The sequence below is a fragment of the Panicum hallii genome, chromosome 5 (genome assembly GCF_002211085.1).
Source record: "Panicum hallii strain FIL2 chromosome 5, PHallii_v3.1, whole genome shotgun sequence".
In the NCBI taxonomy this organism is placed as follows: domain Eukaryota; kingdom Viridiplantae; phylum Streptophyta; class Magnoliopsida; order Poales; family Poaceae; genus Panicum; species Panicum hallii.
This window is the reverse complement of record NC_038046.1, coordinates 28398805-28426725: the sequence shown is the minus strand read 5'-3', so window position 1 is coordinate 28426725 and position 27921 is coordinate 28398805.

The following is a 27921-nucleotide window of genomic DNA, read 5'->3' as shown; positions in this document are numbered from 1 at the left end:
CACCTCCACGAGGATCGAGGGAGCTCACCGTGCGTGGTTCCTCTGAGCTCACCGCATCCGGTCGCCACCTCCACACATCATCGCTCTGTACGTCGTCGCCCTGCATGGTTATTCTTCTTCCTCTTGTTGCCGAGCCCGCACTCGCCTCGGCCTGGCCGCGTCGCAGGTCCCTCCGCGGCCGTCCTCGCCTAGGTACTGCCGTGCGCGACCTCGTCGCCCTCCGTGCGGGTCTGTCCCGAGCCACCACGCTTCAGCTCCATCCGCGCATCTCCGCGCTAACAACGCCGCGCGCTGCCACGCCTCCACGCGCCTCCACGCGCGTCGATCCGTCGCTCCAACGCCTGATGCCGCACCGTTTGCCTGCCCAAATCCAGTCCCCGTGCTTGCCCGCTCACGCGTGCTTGTTCGCACTAATGTTACTCCACTCGTGCGCCTAAGCCGCTTTGCTCCAGCACCGCCCGCGAGCCGCTCCTGTGTCGCCACCGCGCACACCTGCTGCCACGCCACATCTGCTCCACGCTGACCCGAGCCGCTCACGAGTTTGCGTCACACCCGCACGCCGCCAGGTTGCTGGGCACGCGCGCGTCTGCTCCTGGGTCGAGCCGCGCCCACTTCCTGCGTGCCAGTGCGCCTTCACTCGCCCCCGCGCACGCGTTCGCTCCCGTGCACCTCCACTCCTCCCGCGCACGCTCCGCGCTCCTGCTGTCGTGCACGCCCGAGCCTTCCCCGTTCCACTCACCACCGTGCGCCATCTCGGGCCACCTGCTCCTGCCCAGCTCCCACACCTGCCTCCGCGCGCCCGCGTCCGCCTGCACACCGCTGCTGCCTGGCCAGCCTCCGCCCGAGCCCGAGCCGCTCGTTCGTCTCCGCCCTGCGCCGCTTGGGCTCTGGCCGCCCAGCGCCCTGCCACCGCACGCGCCTGAGCCGCCTACGCCGCTGGCTTCCGCGCGCCCGCCTGGGCCGGCCCCGCTCCGCGGCCGCCCGCTCGGGCCGCTCAGGGCCCGAGCCCGGCGCTCGCGCTCCGCCAGCGCCTCCCGCGCGCGCGGGCCGCTCGCCCGCCGCCGAGCCGAGCCGCCGCGTCGCGCCTGGCGCCTGCTCCGCGCGCGCCCCCGGCTCCCGCCGCCAGCCGCGCGCTCCTCTGGCTCCCGCCGCCGGCCACACGGCCTGCTGCCGCCTGATGCAGGAGAGGAAAAGAAAGAGAGAGAGAGAGGATACGGATTGGGACTGTGCTGCCGGTGGACAAAAGAAAGAAGGAAACACCAGGGAAGGATAAGGAAGAACAGAGGAGAAGAAGAAAAGTAACTTCCCAAGGACTTATGCGTAATTATAGAAAATTGCAAGGACCTGTCTGTAAAACAAAATTTCACATCGATCTAAAACCCTAATGAAGAAATGCCCAAAACGAAAGTTGGAGAGTTTTTCAAACTCTACAATATTGCTTTAGGGCTCAAGTTCAAAAACTCAAAATTTACATTTTTACATGTGAATCTTTGAACAAAAGTCGGATTTGAATTACTTTTGTCCTAAAGAGCGTAATTTTATAAAATTCAGGACCTAAATGCAAGTATTTATGACACGTCATGATGACGGGATAGACTCGTCATAATGACTGGATAGACATGTCATGATGACTTGCACTTTTACACTTTAGTCCTGAGTAATTTCAAAAGTTACTTTTGTAAATCAGAAACTTGCATAAAATGATTTGTACTTTTATAAAATTACATAAACACCCTTACTTTTACCATTTTACCCCAAACTTTTTACACACTTCAACACACACATTTCAAATACAACTTTTAAATAAACATACATTTTTTTACAAGGGATAACATAAGAAAAATATATTTACCAAAACCACTTCTCACTTATTTCGAAATTACCCTAATCCAAATACATTTTGCAAAAACAACCCTAGGTTTTTCTGTAATTACAAAAATACCCTTTTTATTTGCATTTTAAATTTTCAAAAGCTTCACACAAACATACGCAAGCTTTACACTAACAAGCACATACTTCACACTAACAAATATGTGTCTAGTTTACAAACACATGAACTGTCACAGCCCTCCCCCCTAAAAAGAATCTCGTCCCGAGATTCGGACGAAAGACTCTTTAAGGGAAGAAAAGCAAATCATCCATCAAAAGTGGCAAGAAAGCAGTCACACTAGAGAAAGTTATCATTGATGGTAAAAACCATTGGAGTATGACGAGATGAGTATGACGAGAGCACAGATAGATTGCACATGGATGAGTATGACAAGATAAGAAAGGAAAAGGTGATCAAGTTCTTGTAGAGCTTAGATCATCACATGACGATGATAAATGTCGGCGACATTCATCACAAAGTTCATGTATAGCAAGTGAGGATAATACAAGAGGTTAATAAATGATGTTTGAAACATTTCTGCTCAGAGTTTATTATCTGAATGATTTAGATGATATTGATTGCAAAACATGCCTATTTATACTGATGCAATCAAGAGATAATGACAAAATGTTCCAACTTAAAGTGCAATGCTCGGTGTATAACCGTGAACGTGATGCACTATTGAGATGTATGATTGCATTGATAATGCAACATGAAAATGGAGGATTTCATGCACGACTGAAATGGTGCATATGACACAGTGCTATTACTATGATGTTGACCAAATGATGCATACACCATGATGCAGGGATGATGATGCTTGTGATGTATGCACATAAGAAATGCAGAAAGCATGATGCATACCCTCATGAGTTAGTGACGTACACGACTCGCACCCTGCAACCGTTCTCTCGTAACTAACACCTGGGTAGCTCTATATCCTTAAGCGAGGATCAAAAGTTAGGACACTAGTAAGGTTGCATAAGAAGAGATTGCAGTGGGGTTACGTCATAGGTATCTAGTCACCAGTGCGCTCCTAATGGCTCAATCATGTGACTGCAGTGCACATGAGGCCTTAGGTTCCGACACGGCATCATGGTCATGTGATTAAACACCACCACAAAAGAGGAATAGCAACCTTGTAGTGCCAACAGCATCAAGATAGGTTTAGGAAACCGAAGACAACCTAAATTATACTAGAGGCACACTCGTTAGTCAGTCTACGGATTTTCGATGACACTGCAACACCATGCACTGACCAAAGATGGTATATGTTATGATGCATGACTTTCGCCGAAATAATGGTATGCACAAAGTAATTATGGTCATAAATATGTTTTAATTTATCCAAAATCATCTGAGCAAGAATTGAAGGTACAACTTTCAAATGTTGTAACCAGAATAGCTAACAAGATAAGATACAACATCAAGAGAGGATATATGAACCACTGAATAATGGATCCAAGGGTTTGCTGACAACTACCAAGATTTAACCCTCAAGGAAAAGCAAGATCAAGGGTTTGATTTAGCTGTCAAGCTAAGATCGGTGATAGGGTTCAAACATAACCCAATCCACTTGATTCGCAAAAGACTTTCTTAACTCTAAGATAGCCCAGCAGATTACATTAACTCCTACAACGCAAAGTCAAAACAGGCATTCAAATACAAGCACACATTTCAGTACATCAACGTAACAACCAAGGCAATTAGGTCAATCCAGGATAACATGATGCATGCACGTTCTACACGTCCTCACAAACAAAAATAACTGCCAAGTAATCTTGGTCTTACGTGGTTAAGTACGGTGGCACAATATAAATACGTCTCTCTCTATAATATCTAGTCGTTCTTACGTTCAAGCTTACGCAACGAGGTTAGCGTACCTGCAGAAAACCACAAGATATATATATCCAATGAACCTTTCATGCCAGCATGTCATGAAACCGTCCCCAATCATTACTGTTCACTATAGAAACAGCATCTGTACAATTACCGCCGTACAGACAACGTTAATATACGTTATCGAAACAACGTATTCACGGGGGTACCGCAAAATGCGGGGAGGTTACTGTTCGTACCCCCTTACCTAACTATATACTCCCAATGTAGTCAACCGAAGTTGGTACATTGGCAGCATCTCAAGTAGGCCACTGCTTGAGAAACAGCGTTCGGTTCGCATCACCGACGGGAAGGCCAAGCTCCCTCAGTTGGCTGAGGATCCTTACCTTCTTACCTCACGATCGAAGATGTCGTTACAGAATATAAGGTTGAGTTGTGCATGAATTTAAGTTTTGACAGAAAGTAATGCTGGAGGTTAGATTTATATATATATAGTACAGCCACCTCTATTTTCCCTTAAACATCACCATAGGGCTTTACGTACTATACATAATCCTTAACAAATCCAACGCGGCTTTACCAAACATTTTGTTGGTCAAATTTTTATACTGAAAGCATTTTAAGGTAAAATGTATCTCCAGGGTAACCTTATAGCTCTGATACCAGCTGTGACAGAACCAACCTGAATTATACCGGCTCAAGTACGTGAGTCCACTCCAGAGGGCTTCAACGTGCTTCAAACGGTATAATCTCTTGGCCTGTCGGGTAACATCCCGATAAACCACCGATACACAGGATCAAATAAGGTTACCTCACACAAAGATGAGTCCAGAGATACAATCACCATCACATTTTACATCACAGAGAATTACATTACAAAAGTTTCCAAGAGAAGTATGAAGTTTCAAATCTAGAGAAAAGATTACAAACTGTTGAAGCTATGGTTTTTGGCAGCAGAAAACATACACGATGATTTATGATACGTCGTCAAGATGAATGTCATGCTAAGCCCGGGCACGACATCACTCGGTATCCTCAATGTTGGCTGGGGACGGATCCCATTCCACGAACCAACCATCTGGAAGAGCACAGGGCCAAGATAGGGGAAGAGTAGAATCTTCAAAGGCATTACCTGAAAAACATATAACTAGCAAGGCTGAGTATACTGATACTCAGCAAGGCTTACCTGGGATTGGGTATATCTTAGCCCATAACTAGACTTATGAAGGCTGGTAAAAGTTCTGGGTTTAGTTTCAGCTGAAAAGCAACTAAGAGTAGATCCTTAATTTCAACTTTTAGCTTTCAAGTTCTATGTGATTATCCATTCTAGATAAGCACTTATAACTAAACAAGCAAGGTAGAGCTCTTTATCTCATCCATCAGTATTACTTATCATATAGTTGCTCTTCTTACTCTGTGTGATAAAGGGATTAAGTAGTCTCAATCATCGTGAGAGGCGGACGATTCTGAATCGAATTTAACCTTGCAAGGTAAACCTAACACACACGCTTGGAACATCCAACGATAGTTCCGAAGCAACCGTTTGCCTTTCATTCCGACTCGTGGACAGGTCCACCACAAGCGACTGCAGAACATACGCACATCACTCGTGCAGGACATACGTCTGTAGCGCGACTACAAAACCCGTATTCCTAGTTGCCCTTGCAACACGTATTTCCTCAGTCGAACATAAGTAACCAGAAGAAGCAAGTTGAGTGGTGGGAGGTATGTTCACTCCTCGGGCCGATTGGTTACTAGGCTTACCGCTTACCATATTTCGCGGCATGTGGCTAGTACTTTCAAATGCTTAACCCCGATCGGCACACACCGCGACCTTATCAAAATTCATCCACACAGACGGGGTATCACCTCAACCATGATACCTTATAAAACTCCCGTCCATCATCCTTATAGTGATAACAGGAATGTAAACATTATAATTCCTATATCGCGCGAGTGACAGGAAATCACCCGACTTCTACCGGCCCTATTTGCATAGCATCTAGTCGATATGACCTCAGGTGCAATACATTGGTTCCTAGGATTCATGCATCTAGGGTTTCAAGCAATTCCTAAGAACTTAATGCATAGAATACATAAATAGATATAGATTGCAGTGTAATAAAAATAGTAGGGGCTTGCCTTTACTGGTGGGACTGAAGTCAGAAATGTCAATATCTTCCGAACTTTGGTTTGGGGCTTCAGTTAATTCCTTGGTGACATTCACTCGGTCTTCAGGAATATCCTCCGTAGACTCCAGGGAGATCTCGTAGGTACCGTTGCCGAAGTAGTCATATCTACATGTAATGCAACATTACATTCAAACGTGCACACAAAACTATTCTACTTCACAATAAAGTTACAATCTAGCACTCATCTAACAGAATACTCACACAGCAACCAGAAAGATCTGAATTAAACTTAGACAGAGCTTTAGGGGGACAACTAATTAAGAAGGACTATATGTTGAAGACTATAAAAGACTCGATTGGATACAACAGAGGTTTAGCTGATTGATGTGCTTAGGTCGTGCCTAACAGAGGCGTGTCTATTGTGCGATCTTACTGATCTAGGGTTGTGTACTTTGGTCTGGGTAGTCGATTGACAGGTGCACCGGTTTCCTGATTGATCGATGAAAACACCGATCACATTAGTAGAGGGATAATTCCTAAAATAGTTGTGTCTTGACTGAGATGTGCTTAAGTATTATCCTAGGTAACTAGGTGTGGTTGTATCGGCTTGATTACGTCAGCACAACAATTGAGTGACGTACAGCCGATTGGAGTGTGGTTGAGGATATGTGACCGATAGATATATCGCCGATCTTTCAGTTGATAAATTGACTGATAGAAGTATGTGGGCACGGATGGGGAAACTAAGGATCGTTCGGCCGTGTTTGACCGGTATGGAAAAGCAACCAAAATCGGCTTGGGTCGGCCGATGGCAAAAACCCTAAGATCGTGTGTGTTTCTCCGATACATTGACTCTGTGCAGTCGATACAGAACAGAACAAAAGAATTATATCGGCAGTAGCCGATACTAGAAAGGTAACAACCATATCAGCTAATCGGTCGATGATAGAAGTATCGACTGACAGCTGTTACACAGAAACATCCTAGACTCAAGGAAAGCGGATGCTTAGCAGCTGAACTGATAGCCAACGCTGAAGCATAGCCGCAGAGATGTTTTGGCTAAGCAGCAGACACACAAGAACTAACGGGGATCCTTATACGACAAGGAACCTAAAGAAACAGCAATCGAGATGGGGATAATGTCTTGATGGCAGGGATATGAGCACTCATATGAAAGGTTTAACGAAACATCACATATTTCTATTTAAGATCTATATTCTATGGCTTACTTTTTAGTTATAACACAAGCATACAATATAAAGCACAACAAAACATTCATTCCCTAACATTTGACCTAAACCACACATCAAAGACTTTCACTCAAGATCACAACATAAAACTTATAGGTTTTGACTTAGGGTTTCAAACGAAACTGATTTTACATTTTTATGAACTTCGTATGAAAATCTATGAAATGTAGAAGTTCATCGATTTGAAATAAAGAAAGTTCTGGAAAGCTTACAGAAAACACCCTAGAACTATCTAAAACGTAGCAATCAAGTCCCTGGTCCGGGAAAACAGATAATAAGATGTTAACGACGATATCCCGGCAAAGGAATCGCCAGCATTAAGAAGATTCAGTAGGTTAGGGCAAACCTTGAGGTAATTTCGGATGTGGAGGAAAAACGGGTAAAAGGTGAATTCCCGTGGCGATAGGATCGGCGAAGAGAAAAGCTCGACGACGACGAGACTCCATGGATGACAAAGAAATTTGCCGGAAGGGGTTGCCGTGCTTGGTTGCATCGAGGCTCCTCCGAGCTCGTCACGCCTAACTGCTGCCTTCGCTCTATAACTTCTCCTTCCGACTTGCCGCGCCATAAGCGCTTCTCCGCCTCCACGAGGATCGAGGGAGCTCACCGTGCGTGGTTCCTCTGAGCTCACCGCATCCGGTCGCCACCTCCACACATCATCGCTCTGTACGTCGTCGCCCTGCATGGTTATTCTTCTTCCTCTTGTTGCCGAGCCCGCACTTGCCTCGGCCTGGCCGCATCGCAGGTCCCTCCGCGGCCGTCCTCGCCTAGGTACTGCCGTGCGCGACCTCGTCGCCCTCCGTGCGGGTCTGTCCCGAGCCACCACGCTTCAGCTCCATCCGCGCATCTCCGCGCTAACAACGCCGCGCGCTGCCACGCCTCCACGCGCGTCGATCCGTCGCTCCAACGCCTGATGCCGCACCGCTTGCCTGCCCAAATCCAGTCCCCGTGCTTGCCCGCTCACGCATGCTTGTTCGCACTGCTGTTACTCCACTCGTGTGCCTAAGCTGCTTCGCTCTAGCACCGCCCGCGAGCCGCTCCTGTGTCGCCACCGCGCACACCTGCTGCCACGCCACATCTGCTCCACGCTGACCCAAGCCGCTCACGAGTTTGCGTCACACCCGCACGCCGCCAGCTTGCTGGGCACGCGCGCGTCTGCTCCTGGGTCGAGCCGCACCCACTTCCTGCGCGCCAGTGCGCCTTCACTCACCCGCGCGCACGCGTTCGCTCCCGTGCACCTCCACGCCTCCCGCGCACACTCCGCGCTCCTGCTGTCGTGCACGCCCGAGCCTTCCCCGTTCCACTCACCACCGTGCGCCATCTCGGGCCACCTGCTCCTGCCCAGCTCCCACACCTGCCTCCGCGCGCCCGCGTCCGCCTGCACGCCGCTGCTGCCTGGCCAGCCTCCGCCCGAGCCCGACCGCTCGCTAGGCTCCGCCCTGCGCTGCTTGGGCTCTGGCCGCCCAGCGCCCTGCCGCCGCACGTGCCTGAGCCGCCTACGCCGCTGGCTTCCGCGCGCCCGCCTGGGCCGGCCCCGCTCCGCGGCCGCCCGCTCGGGCTGCTCAGCGCCCGAGCCCGGCGCTCGCGCTCCGCCAGCGCCTCCCGCGCGCGCGGGCCGCTCGCCCGCCGCCGAGCCGAGCCGCCGCGTCGCGCCTGGCGCCTGCTCCGCGCGCGCCCCCGGCTCCCGCCGCCAGCCGCGCGCTCCTCTGGCTCCCGCCGCCGGCCGCACGGCCTGCTGCCGCCTGATGCAGGAGAGGAAAAGAAAGAGAGAGAGAGAGGATACGGATCGGGACTGTGCTGCCGGTGGACAAAAGAAAGAAGGAAACGCCAGGGAAGGATAAGGAAGAACAGAGGAGAAGAAGAAAAGTAACTTCCCAAGGACTTATGCGTAATTATAGAAAATTGCAAGGACCTGTCTGTAAAACAAAATTTCACATCGATCTAAAACCCTAATGAAGAAATGCCCAAAACGAAAGTTGGAGAGTTTTTCAAACTCTACAATATTGCTTTAGGGCTCAAGTTCAAAAACTCAAAATTTACATTTTTACATGTGAATCTTTGAACAAAAGTCGGATTTGAATTACTTTTGTCCTAAAGAGTGTAATTTTATAAAATTCAGGACCTAAATGCAAGTATTTATGACACGTCATGATGACAGGATAGACTCGTCATAATGACTGGATAGACATGTCATGTTGACTTGCACTTTTACACTTTAGTCCTGAGTAATTTCGAAAGTTACTTTTGTAAATCAGAAACTTGCATAAAATAATTTGTACTTTTATAAAATTACATAAACACCTTTACTTTTACCATTTTACCCCAAACTTTTTACACACTTCAACACACACATTTCAAATACAACTTTTAAATAAACATACATTTTTTTACAAGGGATAACATAAGAAAAATATATTTACCAAAACCACTTCTCACTTATTTCGAAATTACCCTAATCCAAATACATTTTGCAAAAACAACCCTAGGTTTTTCTGTAATTACAAAAATACCCTTTTTATTTGCATTTTAAATTTTCAAAAGCTTCACACAAACATACGCAAGCTTTACACTAACAAGCACATACTTCACACTAACAAATATGTGTCTAGTTTATAAACACATGAACTGTCACATTAACCATGAGCACGGCTGATATATCAGTTTTCACTCTGCAGAGGTTGTACACTTTACCCACAATTCGTGTCTCCCAATTTGCCCGAGGTAGCTAGCCTCTAAAACACTTCCGAGGTGAGTGGCAAGGGATTCACTATGAGATCTTTACAAAGATTCCCTAACTTATAACAATCTGCTAAGGTTTCAAGTCAAAGCGGTCATAACTCTCCCTAGTGAGGTAGTGCCTTAGCCAAGGACCACATATCAAAGCCTCAAGAGGACCGAGCTATACCCCGACGATGCAACCTCTCTTGCCCTTTCGGTAAGATCATCATAAGCTAGTGTTTCTAATTAATCAGCCAAGACTAGAGCCATATAGTACTGTGGTGGCACTATTTTTCTAGGTGGTTCTCCATGTTCCAATTAAACATATAATCTTGTATTAACAACACATAGCGCATGAACATGGATAGAACAGGTGTAGTATCATCATTATTGTCATCATGGTTATATATTATTCCCAAACCGGAACCAATTATAGCAACTAAGCAGAAACTACCCAACTTAACGGTAAAACCCAGGTTGACAAGGAATGATCATAAAGACTAGGAATATTCTTAATTAGGATCCATCAAAATTAGGACACATGCATGCATATAAAAAACTTATATTTATTGGGATTATTTGGACAAAAGAATGATCAAGGAAATACTTGCTTTTCTTTTAGAGAATAGCTGCTCAGAGTCTTCAACTCTTGTTCTTGAAACTCTTAATCTTCCTAGCTCTTGGACCGCGCTCCTTCTAACGTCACACAAGCATCGGACCGAAGCATACAAGCAAGCAAACAAATAAGAACAACTAAGAAAAAATACACCAAACAAAAGGAAAGCTTTAAAAGAAAGAGTGTGCTAAAGGATAGGGCTCGTTGCTACAATCACGAGAACGGAAGAAACGAGGAAAACGGAGCTACGATAGAAAAGAAACAGCTATCGGAAGATTTATGTTATAAAGAGACTAAAGAACTATAAGCTTCATTTATTTCAATTTAGAAAACTGGTGTAAAGGATATTTTGAAAGAAATATCTAGATTATTATCAGCTCATATTATATTTGCATTTATAAAAATGAAGTAGAACTTAGTCCAAATTTATTTATAATTTTCTGTGTATAAAATTACACTAATTAAACAAATAATTAGCAAAGAAGACTTGTGAGAACATCTAAATGTCGAACTTTATGATTCGAGTTGAACTAAATAAATTAAATTACAAACATATTTGAGTTGATATTAATCAAGTTACATTAATTATGAAAACCAGAGTATAGATCTAATTGGATTTTAATTGGAAAAACTATAGGAGAGTACATTAATCAAATTAAATCTATATTTAATTTTAAAAATAGGAATTATGGTACAACAACACTATTAAATGATTGCTTAGGGTTTTAGAAGACTTACGCAAAAAGAACGGATCGAAACGGATCTAAAACGCGAAAACTACGCATGAAACAAGGTTACAGGGACCTATAAGTAATTAACTATAGATTTCAGGAGCTAGCAGGGAAGATCTGCAAGACACAGAAAATAGTGCTCGCAAATAAAGAAAACTTTAGGGTTAGATCTGAAAATACCATGGTGGGGCTGGATTGAAAAGATGTAATAGATCCAGGGGGTTTTCTGCAAATTTTACAAGACATAGAAAAATACACGATAATTACAGGTTTCTCCAGGGGCTAATCTGTAAAAGCTTCACAGCAGCTCCCATGGTGGCCGGCGGCTACTGTTTCTCAAATTCCCGTATTTCTAGGGCACAGGGGATCGCAAGGAGTGGGGCAAATGAAAGAGGATGATGAGAGGATTTGATTCCATACCTTACTTACCGTGGGGATGCATTGTGGTGGTCGAATTTTGCCAGAGAAGTTGCGGCGGCTGCTCTGTTCGTGGCGGCGCTTCTGTTCATCCTGGTGGTGGTGCTAGGCAGGGGCGGCGCAGGAGGAGGCGGCCAGGGGGAAGGGCGCGCCTGCAAGGACAGGGCGCTGGGGAGGTCGGCAGGGGGGCGACGGCGCTGCAGGAGAGGCGCACGATGCAGGGTGCAGCTGCCCAGGGGCAGGGGCGGCACGGCAGTAGTAGGAAGGGTAGGGCGCGCAGGGGCAGGGGCAGCACGGCAACAGGAGGAAGGGTTGCGCAGCTCAGGCAGCAAGGCGCAGGGGAAGGGCGACAGCGGCTCTCTAGGGCAAGGGCGTCGCGGGGGATAGGGGCAACAGGGGCGCAGGGGCTAGGGCACAGGGAGAAAGGGAGGTCGCAGGGAGCTGAGGGTTTATCAAGCAGGGATGAGGTGGCGCATCGGGTTGGGACACGTCCTTGAGTCCGGATTGCCCACGGGAGAAACGAGATTGGGCTGACCAGCGGGCCCCACAAGTTAGCGAGCAAAGAGAGGAAAGAAGAGGTAACGGAAAGAGAAAACGCGAATGGCTGTGCGAGTTCGGTTATGGCCTGAAACAGGTACGGGTGATGGACGAACATGAAAACAGGTTGATAGCGTTGGATGAACATGAACGGGTTATTCGAGAGCACGAAAAAGAGAAGGGAGAGATCAGGCCGAGTCGTTGGTAGATCAGTTCAGGACCTTGCAGCGGCGATTCTGGTTATTGGAACTGGCAGTTCGCTAGCTTCAACAAGCAATCGAACTCCGGGATAGAAAGAGAAAGGGAAACGAGGGGTTCGCCTAGGGTTCCTCAAAAAGAAGCTTCGAGTCTATTTTCCCGATGAAACGCGACACACGACGAGATAGTGGTGGTGACCGAGCTGAAGCTCGCACGCGGCACGTTTGTAGGGTTTAAGGCGGAACAGACCCAAAATGAGTTGAATCCAGCTCAAGATGAAAAGAAAATGAATTCATTTTTAGAATATATTTTCAAGCTTAAAATCAATCTAGAAAAGTCTAGATAAATCTTTTAAACTACAAAAAATATATCCAGAAGAATCCTAAAAATTCCGAGGAAAACTCTGGTGATAATTTGGGACACGAGGAATCCAAATAAAATATTTGGAACTCATGAAAAAGAATTTTAGGTCCTTCCAAAAAAATGGATCTTGCTCTAGGATAAATGAGAATAATTGCTAGAAAAATTCTAAAAATTCTCGGGAAACCCTATTGATAGATGAACACATTCTACAAGATACTCACATCCTAAAATTAAATAGTTTAGGGTGTGACACTAGCGACGTCGACGTCAAGGCCATTGAGCTGCAAGAAGGCGACTCGTCCAAGACTGCTCGGATCGGAGGCGGCTTGAGTGCCAAATAGGAAAGCGCGCTCGTTAGCTTCATTAGGGCTAACCAAGACATATTCACGTGGAAACCAGCAAATATGCTAGGGGTGCCCAAGGAGTTGATCAAGCATTGCCTAAAAGTCGACCCCAAAGCCACTCCGAGGAAGCAACGACTACGACACTCCACTCCCGATAAGAGGGATACCATCAAGAAGGAGCTAGCGAAACTACTCGCGGCTGGTTTTATTAAAGAAGTATATCACCCCGAGTGGTTAGCCAACCCTGTACTAGTCTTGAAAAAGAATATCAATGAATGGAGGATACATTTGCGCTCCCACGCATCGACCAAGTCATCAACTCTACGGCTGGCTGCGCCCTACTCTCCTGCCTCAACTACTACTCGGGTTATCACCAGATCGCTCTCAAGAAAGAAGATCGGATCAAGATAGTGTTCATCACCCCTTTGAAGCATATGCATACACAACCATGTCCTTCGGGTTGACGAATGCAGAAGCCACCTATCAGCGGGCCATCCAACTATGCCTTGCCGATCAGCTACATTGCAATGTTGAAGCCTACGTGGACAACGTGGTCATCAAGACCAAATCCTAGGATGAGTTCATCCCTGATCTCGAGGAAACCTTCAACAGCTTACAAAAGTTTTGATGGAAGCTTAACCCAACAAGTGCGTCTTCGGTGTGCCACAAGGAAAACTACTATGGTTTCATCATTAGTCACCGAGGAATTGAAGCAAACCCAGAGAAGATCACAGCCATCACAGCCATGGATGCTCCACAGACGATCAAGGATGTCCAGAAGCTAACAGGCTGTATGGCGGCCCTGAACAGATTTATCTCCAAAACAGGGATTACCCTTTTAAAATTGCTCAAGCGCCACGACAAATACTAGTGGATCGAGGAGGCAAAGCAGGTGCTGCAAGATCTCAAGCATCATTTGCAGTCGCCCCCCATCCTAACGGCTCCACAACTAGGCGAGAACCTGCTACTCTACATGGCCGCGACTACTCACATCGTTAGTCTACTTCATCAGCGAAGTCCTTTCTAAATCCAAGATTCATTACTTGACAATTCAGAAACTACTCTACGGTATACTCATCACCTCCAGGAAGCTTTGCCACTGTTTCGATGCATACAACATCTCAGTGGTCACTGATTTCCCATTGGCGGATATCCTCCACAATCGGGATGCCACCGGGCGCATCTCCAAGTGGGCAGTGGAACTGAGGGCTCTCACCCTCGACTTCAAGCCCCAGACGGCCATCAAGTCGCAGGCACTAGTCAATTTCATGGCGGAGTGGTGAGAAAACCAAGTGGAAGCCCCAGCCAACCAGCCAGAGCATTGGGTCATGTACTTCGACAGCTCACTTGAGCTTGGTGGTGGTGGCGTGGGAGTACTCTTCATCAGTCCTAAAGGAGAACAACTCAAGTATGTGTTCCAAATACTATTTAAGGTCTCCAACAATGAAGACGAGTACGAGGCAGTATTGCACGGGCTACGCCTGGCAGTCTCTCTGGGCATCAAGCGACTACTTGTCTATGGCGAATCCTTGTTGGTGGTCCAACAAGTCAACAAAGAGTGGGATGTCAACAAGGACACCATGGACGTGTACATCGCGGAAATACACAAGCTCAAGAACAAGTTCTCGGGGCTGAAAATCCATCATGTGATTCACGACAACAATGTGGAGCGGATGTGCTCTCGAAACTGGGTTCTGATCGAGCTAGCGTCCCACCAGGAGTTTTTGTTCATGAGTTGCATCACCCATCCATCAAGATACCAGATTCAAGTACCATCGCTCAAGGTCCAAAGGAACCCAACCGAGAGGTCTTGATGATCGAGGTCGACTGGCGGGTGACGTTCATCGACTACATCCAGGAGCACAAACTACCCCCTAGCATCGACCCAAAAAGCACTGAGGCTACACACATTCTAAAGCACATTAAAGGGTACATTCTAGTCGGTTACAACTTGTACTAGCGTGGATCAGCATCAGGCATACTCATGAAGTGTGTCCGCCTAGAGGAAGATAGAGAAATACTCCAGGAGATTCATGAAGGCATGTGCGGGAACCATGCTGCTTCTCGCACACTAGTCGGCAAGGCTTTTAGATCTGGTTTCTACTGGCCGACTGCTTTGGCACACGCCGAAGCACTCGTTCGCTGGTGCACAAACTGCTAGTTCTTCAGCAAACAGCCGCATGTCTTGGCTCACAACCTTATCACCATACCACCTTCATGGCCATTTGCATGCTGGGACCTAGACATGATAGGGCTTTTGACAACTGCGCCAGGTGGTTTTACTCATGTGTTGGTGGCCATCGACAAGTTTACCAAGTGGATCGAGTACAAGCCAATCACAACGCTCTCTGTAGATCGAGTGGTTAGCTTCATCTGTGACATCTTGCACCATTTCAGCTTCTCCAACACCATAATCATGGACCTGGGATCAAATTTCCACTTGCATCAGTTCTGGGATTTCTGTGAGCGTAGTGCCATTGAGGTCAAGTATGTTTCAGTGGCGCACCCATGGGCCAACGGCTAGGTTGAGCGGGCCAATGACTTGATTCTTGATGGCTTGAAGAAAAGACTCTACGATGAGAACAACGAAAAGGGTGGCAAGTGGATCAACGAGATCTCGTCAGTAATCTGGGGGCTTCACACACAACCAAGCAAAGCCATAGAACAGTCACTTTTCTTCCTCGTTTACGGGTCTAAAGCTATATTACCGGATAACGTCATGTGGAAGTTGTGGCAGAACCAACCTGAATTACACCGGCTCAAATACGCAAGTCCTCTTTCAAGGGCTCCAACGTACTTCAAACGGTGTAATCCCTTGGCCTATCGGGTAACGTCCCGATAAACCACCGAATGCAGGATCAAACAAGGTACCTCGCATGAAGGTGAGTCCACAGATACAACTGCCATCATATTTTACATCACAAGCATTTATATTACAAGAATTTTTCCTTAAGTAGTATCAGTTCTTAAACTGATAGAATTTATTACAAACCAGTTTGAAGTTTCAAGTTCATAGCAGCGGAGTTTAAAATATGACAACTATACACATCGCCAGTACGGACATCATGCTAAGCCCTGGCATGACATCACTCAGTATGATCAGTGTTGGCCGGGGACGGGTCCCATTCCACGGACCAACCATCGGGCAGAGCATAAGGCCATGGTACAGGTAGAGCAGATTCCTCAGGGGGATTACCTGAACAAAAGTCACAATACAAGATTGAGTATTCTAATACTCAGCAAGCCTTACCCATTTCATGGTATACTTAGCCATGTAACTAGACTTATGAAGGCTTTAATGGTTATGGGTAAAGTTTTCAGCTGAAAAGCAACAAAGAGTATGATCTACTTTCATGTTTTAGCTTTCAGATTCTAGTCTTATTAATCATTCTAGGTTAGCACCTATACTAGACAATCAATGTAGAGATTAACATCCATCCAGATTATTTCACAATGATTACTGTTCTTACTCTATGTGGCAGAAGGAATAAGCAGTCTCAATATCCGCGAGAAACGGACGATTCTGAATCGAATTTCCAAACCTTGCAAGGCAAACCTAACTCACATGCGTGGAACATCCGATGATAGTTCCGAAGCAACCATTTGCCTTTTATTCCGACTCGTGGAATAGGGCCACCACAAGCGACTGTAGGACCGTACGCACACCAATTGTGCAGGACATACGTATGTAGCACGACTACTTGACCGTACTCCTGTTCGCTTTGCGGAACATACTCCCACACATCGGTGCGTGAGAAAAACCAAATTACGAGTGGTGGGAGGTATGTCCACTCCTCGGGCCGATCGGTTACTAGGCTTACCGCTTTACCATATTTCGCGGCATGTGGCTAGTACTTTCAAGCGCTTAGCCACCACTACCACACACTGCGACCTTATCAACTTTTATCAACATAGACAGGGTAACCTTTCCGAGCCATGATATTGCACATGACCCCGTCCATCATCCTCATAGTGATTATAGAATAGTAAACATTCAACTCCTATATCGCGCGAGTGATAGGAAATCACCCGACTTCTACCGGTCCTATTAGCAGAGCATCTATGCGATAAGGACTCAGGTACAATACATTGGTTCCTAGGATTCAATGCATCTAGGGTTCTATTTCATCTCCTAGACTTAATGCAAGATATAATATATATAAGTATAAGATTGCATAATGTAGCAATTTGAAATACTGGGTTATGCACCGGGGCTTGCCTTTACTGGTGGGGCTGGAGTCAGGGATGTTAGTATTATTATCTTCCGAACTTTGGTTCGGAGCTTCAGATAATCCCTTGGTGACGTTCACTTGATCTTCAGAAACATTCTCTGCAGACTCTTGGGAGATCTTGTAGGTACCGTTTGCAGAAGTAGTCGTATCTACATGCAATGCAACATTACATTCAAAGTGTGCACATAAAATTATCTTACTTCACAATAAAGTTGCAATCCAACACTCATTTAACATATTACTTATATAACAACCAAAAAGACCTGAAACAAAACTTGGATAGAGCTTTAGGTGGACAACTAATTAAAATCAGCTACTTGTTGAATATTACAACAGAGCCGATTGGAAACAATAGGGGTTCAGCTGATAGAATTGGTAAAGAAGGGAGCTATCTACACAGTTTTAGGAAATCTGCTGATTTCTATTTGGAAGAGAAATCTGCAGGAGCGGTCTTTGTATATGAGCAGAAGAGATTAGCCGATTTGAGTTTATCTGGGGTCAAATTGGCTGATATGGATAGGAATGTTAAAGGTACAGTGCTTCAAGGATAGAACAAGGAAGGATCTTGCTGATTGGATCTAGTTATCAGCATGTTTTTGTTTAGCTGATTGGTTAGTGCATTGGCTTGTCTTAGTCGATGAGGGTGCATCAGGTTTAGCCGATTGATGTGCCTTGGTTGTGCCTAACAGAGGCGTGTCCATTGTGCTATCTTACTGATCTGGGGTTGTGTACTTTGGCCTGCGTAGTTGATGGATAGGTGTATCGACTTCCTAATTGATCGATGAAGGTATCGGTTATTTTAGCAGAGGGTTGTTTCCTCAAGCAGTTGTGTCTTAACTAATATGTGTGAGTATCGGTGCATCTAGCCGATCGCGTGCATATCGGCATAGCCGATCCATACTTTAGCAAAATTAGCTAATTGGTGAACATCGGCTGAGCCGATTTGTGTACGTGTACTAGTCGATCTTTGAATCAGCCTACTAGCCGATTTAGTACGTTGGCACATTAGCCGATTTATACATCGAGTAGAACTAGTCGAGTGATGTATCGGTATAGTTAGTTGACTAGTGTGAGTAACTAGCCGATGGTGTATTGGTAGACTAGTCGAGCTATATATCCGTACGGTCTGTGTCTCAGCGTATTCAGCCGATTGGTGGGTCAGCTGTGTAGCCGGTTTTCATCCTTAATGTTCTCCTATATCTACTGGGGCATATCAGCCGTGTAGCTGATTGTCCTACTTTGCACTGACTCTGCCTATCTGAGATGTGCTTAAGTGTTATCCTAGGTAACTAGGTGTGGTTGCATCAGCTTGATTACATCAGTACAACAATCGATTGACGTACAGCCGATGGGGTCATCTAAACCGAACTCGCTACAAGAACCAAGTGGAATAGAACACTAATATCGGACTAGGCTGATGAGACCACAAGCGTGGAACTAGACTAAAAAGGATGTGGCTGATGGGCTTGTCCCGATAGATGTGTAGCTAAAAAGGGCATGTGGTGGGTAGGCATATAGCCGATGGATGTTCTATAGACACGCAGCCAAAAGGCATGTGGCCGATAGGGGTGTGTTCTATGGGTGTATAGCTGAGGGGGTGTAGCCAAATATCTTAGCCGATAAATCGGCTGATAGAAATGTGCTAACAGAGAGGGGTAACTAAGGATTTTGATACAAAAAGGGGCTCTAAAAGATTGTAAACCAGACAAGGACAAGGTCATGACAGAAGAGCACGAGCACTCGTGTGAAAGGGTTAACTAAACATCATACATGTCTATCACAAAAATATAAGCTAAGACTACCAAACTTATCAACAATGCAAAAACGAAAAACATGCTATATACCAAACATATCATTCACTCTTCTACTGGGTAGTCATTTATCGAGTATAGATTAACTTAATTAGCTACACTAAACAACATGTTTAACTGCGTAAAACAACTAGGGTTAGTTTGATTGTATCTTCATAATTAGGGTTTATAACTAACAACCACTAATCTATAGATAAGTTTGGCATTAAACTTATTATGTTGTACAGATTCGACAGAGACCATTCTATTCTATACAGCCAGACTAAGTACATTAACATCACTATTAACTTTGCAACACCATTTAATTTATTTCTAAAAGAAATATAGTCATAAGAACAAACCAAACTGAAAACAACCCATCAAACTATATTAGTAACTTAAGCTTTAGAGAAGATTTATCTATGAATCTTCATGGATATACTATGCTATCTTAGATTAACTTTCCCAGAATATTTTCATCATTTTACATGAATAGGCTCTAGTATAAATTAATCAACCTTAGAATTAAATCATAAATTCCTAGCTTAAGTTAGACAGTACTACTAATTTTATCCTGGATTATATTCCACTAGCAGAAATTACTGTAAAAGATTTAACCATAAATTCTAACAGAATCATTCTAGAATAAATAGTAGAGATTCAGGCAACATATCATCAAGGTATTTAAAATCCTTAGCTAGGCATTAGTACTAGATCTGCAAATTTTACCTAAGTCTCTACTTGAGACACACATACTATGATTCAAATTTCAATTGTAACACATGTATAGAACATGAGATACAAATAAAACACTCAATTCCTAATATTTAAACTAGATCATAATCCAGGCATATTCAACTGACAAGCACAACATAAAACTTGTAGATTTTGACTTAGGGATTCAAACAGAACTAGTTTTTTATTTTTATGAATTCCCTACAAATTTCTATGGAATTTAGAAGTTCACTGATTTGAAATAGAGAAGTCTCTGGAAATTTTTCAGAGAACACCCCAGAACTTTCTAAACCAAAGCAATCAGGTCCCTGGTCGGGGGAATAGAGGACAAGAAGAAGGCGGCGGCGTTCCGGCGAAGGGGGTCGCCGGCGGCGAGGGGCCACGGGTGGAGGAGCACAAAGAAGTGAAGATGGACCTTGAGCGGCGTTCGGGTGGAGCTGGGGTGGTCGGAGGCGGGCCGGCCACAGAGCTTTGCTCCTGGCGGTGGCGGCGGGTGGCGGCGGTGGTGCTCCTGCAGTCGGAGCGATGGGGAAGGGATCGGGGAGCTTCACTGCGCCGTGGGGAAGCTAACAGTAGGGTCGATTGGAGCCGAGGAAGGTCAATTAGGGGTGTTCCACGGCGAGCAGGGGGCGGCGGCGGTCGGGCTTGGTCACGGCGGCGATGTTCCGGCATGCTGGGGGTTGAAGAGGCTCGGTGAGGTGGTCCAGGAGCTTCCTCGAGATGATGTGGTCCTGCTAGAGTGATCGGCGAGGGGTGGGAGCTGCTGGACAGCTGGGTCGACGGGGAGGCCGAAGCGGCGGCGGAGGAAGGTCGACGGTGAACGTCAGTGGGACAGTCTGGTGAGGGGTTTGCGCCGGGGTGAGGTCGGGGAGCACCGGTAGGAAGTGGAGAAGCTCGGCAGGGGTACGAGGATAGCAGGGAGGGGCTGATGATGGCTGCCCATGGCGAACAGGGGCAGTGGCGGCCATGGCACGTGGTGGCGCCACTGGCACGCGGGTAGGGGCTCGAATTGGCTCTAAGAGAAGTGGAGCAGATGCGAAGCGAGGCGAGGCAGCCTGGAACGCGAAGAATTGCAGCGGGATGGCGGAGGATGGCCAGAGATTAGGGCTCAACGTGGAGGTCCGAGCATCGCGGCGAAGGGCACTCCGGCGGCTGACAGCTCTGTTTGAAGTAGAAAGGAGAAGAGAAGCCGAGTGCGGAAGAGAAAGGAGAATACGTTGGCAACTTGTTCACTGGCTTAAGTAGAAGGATAAGGAAGCAAGGGCACGATACGGCAGGCGGCGGCAAATAGCGGTGAGCGGCGGAGCAGAGGAACAGAGGAGCGCCAGGGGAAGAAAAGAGAGGGAAGGGGTCCGAGGGACCTCGTTGGAATTTTCAAAAATCTCAGGGACTCCACTGAGAAGTAAAATTTCCCACTGATCCAGAGCTCAAATGAGGAGATGATCAAAATAGAAGTTGTAGACCTTTTCAAATCCTACAACTTTGCTTTAGGGCTTAAGTTCAGAAATCTAAAGTACACAGCTTTATTTTACAACTTTGCACTCAATTTAAACTTAATAAAATTTTGCCCTTATTAAGGTAAATTTCTTATAACTTTGGACCTAATTGCAAGCATTTATGACATGTCACGATGACTTGCACCTTTTTACACTTTAGCCCTTAGTAACTTTGAAAGTTACTTTTATAATTCAACTGCGTGCATAAAAGAGCTCATACTTTTGAATATTTACACCTAGGTCCTTATTTTCACAAACTTCACTCAACTTCACACAAATCAACACATACATTTCAAATGAAACTTTTGGGTAAATACATATTTTTTACAGGGGGTAAAGTAAGAAAAATGTGTTTGCAAAACAACCCTTCACCTACTTTGAAGTTACCTCCTACCCAAATACATTTTGCAAAAACAACCCTACTTTTCCCATAATTACAAAAATACCCTTTTTACTTGCATTTATGTTTTGAAAAGCTTCACATAAACAAATACAAGCTTTACACTAGCAAGCACATATTTCACACTAACAAATAATGTGTCTAGCTTACAAGTACTCAAACTGTCACAAAAGTCTCCTCGACTTGAGATGTATGAAGAAGGCGAGGCTGATAGTGCAAGACATCTCGAACTTGGCTCGACAGAGGAATCAGATGCAACATTTTGCTCTAGTCGGCTAGCTACTTACAAGGAGTCCGTCGTTACCACGATCGAAACGTTCAACGATGCTCTTTCAACATTGGAGATATGGTTCTTTGACGTATCCAGGATGAAACCGGACTGCACAAGCTTAATTCACGATGGGAGGGGCCCTTCATCGTGCACAAGGTTATAGGACTAGAATCATATCGCTTACGGTACCCTGATGGCCAGGAACTGCCAAACTCCTGGAATATATAAAGCATTTTTGATGTTTTCATCCATAGCCAATCAAGACATCTTCATGCGGCGTCACACACAGAACTGCTCAACCCCACGGGCAGGATCTCATGACCCGCCCATGGAATCGTCTTCCTTCAGTGTCTGGAGATCAAAACTTCCAGTACAACTCCGTTTTTTTGGTTTACGACCGGTACTACATGCAAGTTTGCTGAAGGGGCCTCGCTTCCATACTTCCAGTAACAGATTACAAGTTTCCGACTAGTATGCTATGTTACTGAAGGGTCTTGCTCCCATACTTCCAGTACAACTCCGTTCTACTGGTTTACGATCGGTATTACGTGGAAGTTTGCTGAAGGGGTCTCGCTCCCATACTTCCAGTAACAGATTGCTAGTTTCCGACTAGTATGCTATGTTACTGAAGGGGCCTCGCTCCCATACTTCTAGTACAACTCTGTTCTACTGGTTCACGACCAGTGTTACATGCAAGTTTGCTGAAGGGGCCTCGCTCTCATACTTCCAGTAACAGATTAATAGTTTTCGACTAGTATGTTATGTTACTGAAGGGGCCCCGCTCCCATACTTCCAGTATAACTCCGTTCTACTGGTTTACAACCGGAATTATGTGCAAGTTTGCTGAAGGGGCCTGGCTCCCATACTTCCAGTAACAGATTGCTACATTCCGACTAGTATGCTATATTACTGAAGGGGCCTCACTCCCATACTTCCAGTACAACTCCGTTCTATTGGTTTAGGACCGGTATTACGTGCAAGTTTGGTGAAGGGGCCTCACTCCCATACTTCCAGTAACAGATTACTAGTTTCCGACTAGTATGCTATATTACTGAAGGGGCCCTGCTCCCCTACTTCCAGTACAACTCTGTTCTACTAGTTTATGACTGGTATTACGTGGAAGTTTGCTGAAGGGGCCTCGCTCACATACTTTAGTTAATAGATTGCTAGTTTTTGACTAGTATGCTATGTTACTGAAGGGGCCTCGCTCCTATACTTCTAGTACAACTCCGTTGTACTGGTTTACAACTGGTATTACATGCAAGTTTGCTGAAGGGGCCTCGCTCCCGTATTTCTAGGAACAGATTGCTAGTTTCCGACTAGTATGCTATGTTACTAAAGAGGCCTCACTCCCATACTTCCAGTACAACTCCGTTCTACTGGTTTACGACCTTTATTACATGCAAGTTTGCTAAAGGGGTCTCGCTCCCATACTTCTGGTAACAGATTGCTTATTTTTGACTAGTATGCTATGTTACTAAAGAGGCCTCACTCCCATACTTCCAGTACAACTCCATTCTACTGGTTTACAACCTTTATGACATGCAAGTTTGCTGAAAGTGCCTCGCTCCCATACTTCCGGTAACGGATTACTTGTTTCCAACTAGTATGCTATGTTACTGAAGGGGACTTGCTCCCATACTTCCAGTACAACTCCATTCTACTGGTTTACGACCGTTATTACGTGCAAGTTTGCGGAAGGGGCTTCGCTCCTATACTTCCAGTAACAGATTGCTAGTTTCTGACTAGTATGCTATGTTACTGAAGGGGCCTCACTCCTAGGACAAGACATTTACTAGTTCCCGACTAGTTTTACGTGTTTTCGACTACTTCAACTACTCATCTCGCCTACAAATCTAGTCATATTTGACTCCGACTATTCGACTTCATCAAAAGTTCAAGATCCAGCGGCAACTTGGCCAATGCCTAAGCTCGGAAGCTGGCGCCACCGACAACTAGGTGTATCTTGTGTGACTCATCTAGCTCCCAGGCTCGGGGGCTTGATACAACATGGCTCTCAGAGATCCAGGTTTGATTTGAGCGGTAATTTCGGGCACTTTTTGGATAAGCTACTTGTTTAACTATTTTTTTATTGAAGTAATTACAAAAAAGCGGTTTTCAAATTTCTGAACTAATTTGGTCTAACCATCAAATCTTTACTGTCATATATCGCATGCCACGATTCTTTGGATCCTTTATTCAAAACCTTGAGGATTTGGATTCAAGACTCGGGGACTGCAGGGACACGTGTCATCAGCGACTTATTTTTTGAATCTTTTGGAAGATAAGGCTAGAAGACACAAGACTAAATTGACCCTTAGCCTGATTCTATGAGTCAACCTAACACTCGGGGGCTACTCCATATGGAGTGTGAGTTCAATCATACCCCATATAAAAGAAGACTTGATAACTACTTGGGGCATAAGCACCTCACAGCCTCAATGCGGCCAAGGAAGTACTCGGAAAACACACCTTCAAGATGGAGTTCGGGAGAACTTGAAGACGCCTTCAGAAGTACTCGAGTGCCTGCAGTACTCGACTATGAAGAGCTCAGGGGCTTGTCAGACCCAGGCCCACGGGGCTATGCACATAGCATACATATCATAGGATAAGGGATGGGATATGGCCCACGCTCTACGTCTGTTGTAAGTACTTGTAGCGTAGTAGAACTACTCATACAGTAGTAAAACTAGTCAGAGACGGTAGGAAACTACCCAAAAAGTACTCGGATAGGACTCCTAGGCTCGTATCCGACTAGGACTTCCATGTAACCCTATCCCCCAGACTATATAAGGGCGATCAGGGACTCCCTCCAAATATTAGATCACCCGATCACCACCTAAGGCAATACAAACCACACAGGACATAGGGTATTACGCTCTCGGTTGCCCGAACCTGTCTAAACTTTATGTTCCTTGCACCTTCGAGTTCCTGATCTCAGCAACATCCTACCTACAAACTCACCACCTCGGGGTATCCCTCGGTGGGTATGGTGGTAAAACACCGACACTCCAAGCTATCAACTAACTTATGGGCTACTTGATGAGGACATCCTATCATTGGTACAACCACGCCTACTACACAACAAGGACCAATTACTCGAGCATGAGCATGATAACTAAATTATCAGGTAAAGTCGTTCCATGCTGTCCGAACAAATTATTCCTTGCCCGCCCTTATATAGTTTGGGGGGACAAGGTTACATGGAAGTCCTAGTCGGATACGAGCCCATGAATCCTACACGAGTACTTTTCGGGTAGTTTCCTACTGTATCCGACTAGTTTTACTACTGTATGGGTAGTTCTACGACGCTACGAGTAGTTACAACAAATGTAGGGAGTGGGCTATGTCCCATCCTTTATCCTAGGATATGTACGCTATATGCACAGACCCGTGGGCCCGGGTCTGTCACCGACCTGGCCGGCTCTCAATCATGGAAATCCTCCGGTCGACCCTGCAGTGCGGCTCATCCCGTCCATATCGTCAGTCGACATGAATAGGGGCCGTAGTAGAAAGATTTTTAGTGTAGTTAGCTTTCATTTCTAGAGTAGTTTGTGTGGGGGTCTTGAAGGGCGCACGAGTGAACGATCTAAGTGCTTGTAATCATTTTCATTTTATGGTTTTTTGGGAAGCTCGTTAACCGTAGGCTGCAACGTGTAGCCGTGGGCTTGCTTGAGTGGTGTCAGCTACTAGTTCACCGTAGGATGTGATGAGGGTTCGGTATGTTGAGTGGCCCAACGAAAACCACTTAGGTTGCGCAGGGGGAACGGGTCGCCCTTTCGCTCGGGTGAAAAAAATTACCTTTTTGTGCCTGATTTGCAAAAGGAAAGAGGGGGTAGCATTGTGCGTGGCGGTGTAACCCCATGGGGCCCCCAAGCGACAAGGGCCGAGAGTGATCGGGCTGCGGCACTGTAGGGATTGTCGTTTAACGGTGTGCACGTGAAAGGACTGAATTTAGGGGAAGAGACGACATAACTGCTCAATGTGCCAAGTGTTGGTGAGGATGATGTCATCACTGTCCTTCAGTCGATAGGTTCCTGGCCCGACCACCTCTGCGATCGTGTACGATCCTTCCCAGGGCGGAGTGAGCTTGTGCTTATCCTTTGTCGATTGCACCCTCCACAGCTCCAAGTCGCCGACATCGAGGGTTCTTCCCCACATCTTCCTCTTGTTCTACCTGCAAAGAGTTTGCTGGTAGCGAGCAGACCAGATCAAGGCCATCTCCTGGGCTTTGACCCTTGGGGCGCCATAGTCTAGATCGGAGGGAAATAACACTTCTGCCCCGTATGTTAGGAAGAATGGGGTGAACCCCGTGGCCTGATTGGGAGTTGTCCTTAGGCTTCAAAGGACGACTAGGAGCTCCTGGACCCACCGCCCAGCAAACTTGTTGAGTTGGTTGAAGATGCGAGGCGTGAGTCCTTAGAGGACCATGCCATTCGCCCTCTCCACCTACCCATTGGTGCGAGGGTGTCTGACTGAGGCCCAGTCGATCCTGATCCCATATCCATCGACGAACACCAAGAACTTCTTGCCTATGAAGTTGGTCCTGTTATCTGTGATGATGGTGTTTGGCACACCAAATTAGTAGACGATGTCCAGGAACAACTTGATGGCCTCTTGGGAGTTGGTTTTGGTGATGGGTTTTGCCTCAATCCACTTGGTGAACTTGTCCACCGTGACGAGCAGGTGAGTGAAACCACCAGGTGCGTTCCTGAGAGGCCCAACCATATCGAGACTCCAGACCACGAACGATTAGGTGAGGGGGATGGTCTGAAGCACCTGCACTGGCAAGTGGGTCTGCTGAGCGTAGAACTGACACCCCATGCATGTGCGGATGACCACCTCCACGCAGTCCTGTCGACTAGTAGAAACATTGGCAGAAAGCCTTGTCAACTAGAGACCGCAGGGTTGCGTGGTGTTCACAGATGCCAGCATGGATCTCCAGGAGGAGTTCCTTGCCTTGATGGGTTTGGATGCATTTCATCAGCATTCTCACCACCGATGGTGATGAGGATATCTCTCCTTTGCATACAATACAAGAACCGATCACTAGAGCACGTGCGCAACAGTTGGATCTTCAGGTACATTCTAATCTTGTCAATTGTTTTTCAGAACTTATACTTGGTTCCATGCACTTGTCGAGGGCGGGGAACGACTGGAGCGGTGGATCTACGGTGAGCCGAACGGTAGCGGAGAAGAACCTCGACGGCGAGCGTCGGTAGGGCGATCTAGTGGGGGATTGGCGTCGGGGTAGGTTCAGGGAGCACCGGTAGGTGATGAGGAAGCTTGCTCGGGGATCAATTTGAGCAGGGGCAGGCTGATGGTGGCTGCCCATGGTGAGCAGAGCTTGCCGGAGATGAAGAACGGGCGGCGATGGTGGATCCGGGGCTGCGATCTTGCTCTACGCCTATGAAATGGTGAAATAGCACAAGAGTGAGCTCAGGAAGCACCGGGGCAAAAAAAGAGAGGGCTTTATAGGCTGCTGGGGTGCTGGCCACGGTGACGGCGAGGTGGCGGCTCGGTCGGGTGGTGGAGGTCCGGAGAAAGTAGTCGAGCAAAGGAAAGAAGAAGGCAACAGCGGGCGCGTGAGGGGGTAGAAGAAGTCGAGGAGCGTCCTGGAGCGTGCTTCAAGACCAGGAGAGGGCACGGCGAGTAGTAGCAGCTGCTGGCGGCCGACAGCGTGCGTGGCGGCCACGGGCGATGCTCGGGCAGAGGCGGGGTGGCGTGGCGCGCGCGGGAGAAGGCCAGAGGAGAGGGCTAGGGCGGCGGCCAGCCTGGGGGCGCCGCGTGGGAGCTGCCAGAGGCAGGAGGTGGCGCCGGTAGAGCTGCAGCGGCGGCCAGCGGCGGCGCTGCTGCGCAGCAGAGGGGGAAGCAGAGGAAGAAGAAGAAGGGGGGGGGCACCAGGGGCTGATGTGAAATTTCAAAAATTCCAGGGTCCTTGATGTAAAACAAGATTTTCTCACTGTTTTATATCCCAAATGA